The sequence below is a fragment of the Nicotiana tomentosiformis genome, chromosome 10, assembly GCF_000390325.3.
Source record: "Nicotiana tomentosiformis chromosome 10, ASM39032v3, whole genome shotgun sequence".
Lineage (NCBI taxonomy): Eukaryota > Viridiplantae > Streptophyta > Magnoliopsida > Solanales > Solanaceae > Nicotiana > Nicotiana tomentosiformis.
Window position 1 is genome coordinate 70,554,146 of NC_090821.1, and position 5,413 is coordinate 70,559,558.

The 5,413-nt window shown below is 38.0% G+C and overlaps 1 pseudogene; it reads right to left on the reverse strand.

Moving 5' to 3' along the window:
• Positions 1 to 674: 674 nt before the first annotated feature.
• LOC104114231 (putative late blight resistance protein homolog R1B-16) lies at positions 675 to 4,123 on the reverse strand (annotated as a pseudogene).
• Between the last annotated feature and the right edge of the window lie 1,290 nt (positions 4,124 to 5,413).

A 5,413-nucleotide genomic window follows, 5' to 3' on the forward strand; every position in this document is an offset into this window, starting at 1 on the left:
CAAAAATTTCTACCGCAAATTTCGCATTTGACACAATTCTTGTCATAAGCGAAGATGTCAACGATGACGTATTATTGACACTTGATGTAGATTCTTCTTGTTTATTGTCTTCCATTTTGACACAAATATTATTTAGTAGCTGACGACACAAATCAAGATTATTTTCTTTCTGGTGTGGAAGATCAGACTAAGCTGCAACCACAGAGCATACTCAGACAGAACCTTGACTCAGTTGCTAAGATAGATCTTTTCTGATGTGGAAGATCAGACTATGCTGCAACCACAGAGCATACTTAGACAGTAATCTGGCTCTGATACCAATTATTGCGAAAGTCAAATGTATATAGTGTGAATGAGTCACAACTACTATACCAAAAATTATGACAACCACTAAATAATAAATAAGACAATAAGACAACAATAAAAGAACACCAGAATTTACGAGGTTCGGCCAATTTTGCCTACTTCCTCGGACATAATCAATATTTTATTCCACTCCAAAATTACAAGTGAAATAATACTAAAGAGAGAAGATACAAATGCCTTAAGAAGATAAAAAGGCAAATGAGAGGTGTGTTTAAATCCTAAACATTAGGCCTCCTTTTATAGGGTGAAATTACCATTCAAAATTGTCATCCACCGATGTGGGACTTTTGACAATTTCAATAGTTCCAAGGTTGACGAAACTTTGACAGAGTCAATTCCCTTAGTCTTGAGGGGAAACTGAAGACATGGGGAAGTTTAGCTGGACAACTGTTGGAAACAAGCTTGAAGGATTGAAGGTGACTTAGGAACTCCAATCTAGGAAAAAGAACACTCTCCTGTTACTATCTTGGAATAACCAAATGTTCCCGAAAATATGCAACTCAGCTTTCTCAATTTTGGCATCTTTCTCAATATCATCTCTGTATCTTCACCATAAAAGAGATGTGGAGTGGAAAAGGTTTCCAGATTATCTAATTGAGAGTCAGCAAGTGATTCACCTATGTTCTCATATAAACTAAATGAAGCACGATCTTTTACATGTATATGCCTCAACTTAACCATCTTCAGCAGTGAACTAGGTAATATCACCTCTACTCCCAATCCTTTAACCACAAAAGTTTCAAGTTTCCAAAGCTTAGATATAGATGAAGGAATTGAGTTTCCATCAGTTTGAGCAGCAAAGTACCTCAAATGAATTAAAGATTGTATTTCACTGGGAAAAGTACCACCAATGTTGAAGGATTCCAAATTCAACACTTTAACAAGTTTGAAGCTGTTAAAGATGAAAGAGATATCACGCGGCCATAAAAAGTTACATGGATCAATCACATTGAATAGTAAAGAGCGAACGTTTGAGTGAGATGGCTGCCACAGATCAACCTGATCCTCATAAGAGTGAATAAACAACCGATATTCCTTAGGCTTTCCGGGAAATGTATCCTCTCCACTGAATCTGATTAAAGAAAAACAATGAAATTGTGAGTTAAGATAAAAATAATAGAATAGGATTAGTGCAGTTCTTATTAAGTGCAGTACCTATTAATACGGAGAAAGAAATTCTCTTGTTTGGCCTTTTCCAAGCAGAATTTATGCAACAGATCATGAATGTGACACATTTTCAGCTTGCCATTGGGTCTCTTCTCCACGTCCATCACTAAATTTCTACTAACAAGATCTTCCAAGAAACCTTGCGCAGCATCTTCTGGCCCTTCTTCCATATTTGCCTGTACAAACTCCTCAGCTACCCAAAACCGGATCAATTTTGAGACATGAATATCCTTGCCCTTCAAAAATTCTCCAAAATAGAGAAAACAAGGTTTCAAATGGTGCGGTAAATTCTTGTAACTGAATCCAATCACAGACATGGTCTTTTCCAAGCTACTAATATTCTGCGAACCTAGACTTTCTTCTATTTCTTTCCAAAATTCTGCTTTCTTCTTTTTCTCTTTCAGAACACCGGCAACTAATACAACGAAGAGAGGCAACCCTCCACAACATTTTGCTATTCGAAACCCCACATCAACAAGTTCAGGTGGACAGCTCTCCTCTTGAAACACCTCTTTCTGTAATAATGTCCAACTCTCATCATCACTGAATAGACGAAGATGATAGGGTTCACTTTCGCATTTAGCAAATTGCAACGCTGTTCAGCCGGGTTGTTAGAATAACTCTACTCATGTTACGAGCACCTTTGAAGCACATATGTAAATTGTCCCACTTCATTGTCCCACACGTCATCAATGAGAACTAAGAATCTCTTGGTCAACAAGAATCGACGCAGCTCATCAGCTAATTCACCATCTTCTTTTTCATTACGAATTTACGATCAGCAGGTTCAAGCACACCATTCAAAATGGTTAGCAACAAATCTCTCCATGAATATACTTGAGTCACACGACACTGCGCACGTACATCAAAGTGGGAGGTGACTATTGGATCATTATAAATCTTCTCGGCAAGAGTGGTCTTACCGATTCCAGGCGTGCCGACCAATGAGATAACATCAAGATGAGGTGATCCTTTCACTAGCTGATCCTTCAGTGTGTTCTTCGCATCCTGAAATCCTTCCATTTCTTCATTTGCTCTTGGAGTATTAGTGGTTAAATCTGGCAACAGACTAGTGGAGATCTTTGCAACTTCCGGCACTGTCTCGTCAATCTTCTTTCTTTCACAAGTCTCACTAACAACATCATTTACAAGCTTAATATTCTGAACAACTTCAGAAATCCAAAGAACTTTGTACCAGAGTGGATGAGAACAGGTCAAGCACAAGTCAGTGACATACTTTGCCTTGTATGCCATTTCAGTAACACTAGTATAAACTTCATCATGCTCATAGTCGCTTTCTGCAAAATGATCAGTCAACGATCTTAGACACAATAAGCCCTCCTTGACTAATCCAATCTGAAGCTTTAGGTCGATAATTAAATCGTTCTTAGAACCTAACAGCTCCTCCAATTTGCCTAAGAAACAATTGAGAAATCCTAATCCATTTGTCCTGGGAAGATATAATTTGATGAATCTGGAACTTTGAGACAAATCATTTTGACCTCTGCCTCAACAAACTTGAGCAATTGCTCGACATCAGAGAGATATAACATGTAATACCAAGCAGGTCTATAATCACTGATGGGGAAGAGACAGACAAACTTTCTATCTTGAACATGTTTCAGGAGCTCTTGATGCATATCTTGATACTGTACAACATCTGCAAGAAAAGAGCCCAAGTACACTAGTCTGTCTTTGACTATTGGGATCTGATTCTTCAGAAAAGGGATTGAACAAGCATCACAGTTGAGCAGCCCGTCCTGGTGGTTTAATAAGAAATTGATAAGGCTTTCTCCATCTTTCATGTTCCAAGGTGATGAATCCAGATGTTGAAAGCATACTTTTCTGAACTCTACCTTGACAGACTCGATCTCTTGAAGCAAATCGGATAACGAAAGCCTCATCTTTTCAGTGCTGCTTCCATCCATGAAACTTTCACAACAAAAACCACTGATTTGTGCTAACTTGTGGGCAGTCGCTTCAGCATGAAGTAAGAGACCATGCAATTCATTAAGCTCTATATGTTGCGCGAGAACATCCATGAGAAAAGCTCTAAGGAAAACAAGGTCTTCATGAGCACTTCCAATCAGATCCAAAATTTCAGCTTTCAAAGTAGCTTTGTGCTTTCGCAGATCCATTAAACTTTCCTCAGACTCAATAAGCTTGAAAGCAATGGTCAAAAATTGAAGAACAAGATTGACCTTCCTACTTTTGTTGCATACACAGCATCCTCATAAATTAAACAGATAACAGATTCAGCCACAATTACTATAGTTTCGAATCCTGTCAAGAGATCGTTCTGCTCCATGCATCCAATGTTCTGAACTAGAGGATCAAAAAGATACGTTACTAGGAGCAGCAACCCATGGAAATTTTTTTTAACCTCATTCGCAACAGTAAATATCAAATAAGTTTCATCCTTCAGGAGTAGATTGCCAAGAATATATTCATGAAACCCCATCAAAAACTTATCAATCGTGGGGATATATGAGGATGATGTCTTTGAGGATTTTAGCATGCTGAAATAGGAATCAATGACCTCAAAGTTAATAGGAAGAAAGTTAAGCAGATTTATCGTAGGATGGTCCTGTGTGCCTTAATAAACTTCAGCTTAAGAAGCAATTGGAAATGCAAGGGACTAATTTTCATGCCAAGTCTTCATGGTTTGTGATGTTTTAACTTCAATACAATACAAGAGATGGGTGATTTGTGTGATGTCTAATTTTTCGGGTGCACAGATTATATAAGGAACTGGTTCTTCTATGTGTTCCTTATCCTACTGTTGCGGAATAATAAATGCAGAAATTAAAGAACACAAGAATTTTACGTGGAAAACACCTGGCTCAAAAGGTGAAAAAACCACGACCTACTTTCCAGTAGGATTTTCCCAAAACTCTTCGCTAAATCACTGAACCAAAAACTGCATTTACAAAACACTTTTGTAAACCTAGGATTAACTCTAATCCCGTTGTGGCACACAGCCTCTAACTGTTGCGACAACTTCAAGTTAACTCTAACTTGAATACTCTGAGTACCTATTACAATTGCCTCTAGATAAAGCTGAAAGGTACAATATGAAAACACCTACTACAATTGAACTAGAATAAAAGACAGACACTTGGAACTGGTTCTTCTATCTGGTTCAAGTAGCTTCAGATTCGCACAATTGAATCTCACACGAACTGCTTGCAAAATGCCTTGCTATTTCGCTTTCAATTCACGTTACCTGTAGAGTGAGAACATCTTGCAATATATAGAGTTAGTAGATGAAGAAATAACTAGAGTTCTAATGCTACTCTTCCTTGGTGAAAGAGTTCTAGTTAATCTCAACTCACAACTCCTTCTTCATCTTGTATAATCTTCTCGTTGAGTAAGGAGTCCTTCTCCTTATCATTTATGCAATCTTTTCGATCAGGAGATATCTATTATTCTGCCAGATTTCGTTTATCTCCTGCATGTGCATATCACGTGCTTTGAATCTACCCGTGTCTATGGCTACCAGTGATGGACCTGGTTCATCCCTGTGTTCCTTTGTCAATCTTCAAAACTATCCATTACTTGGGCCAACAGTATGAGTCACGAGAAAAAGAATTAATGGCTGACCATGCTTGGCTGGTCACAGATTGAATAAGAGTCAAAAGATCAGTTATCTTAGTATGCTCTTTGCACTGCTCCAATGAATCCATGAGAAAAATTCTCGATAATATTAGCTCTTCCCGAACATAGTCAATCAGTTCATATAGAGGAGCTATTATGGCTTCACCGTTTAGCTTCTGAATCAGATGGATTTCTAGCTTGACATGATTAAACTTCAGTTAGAAAAGAAAAGATGCATGGTCCATTTCAGTAGTCTTCATGTCCATTTCCTCATCATAGCAGG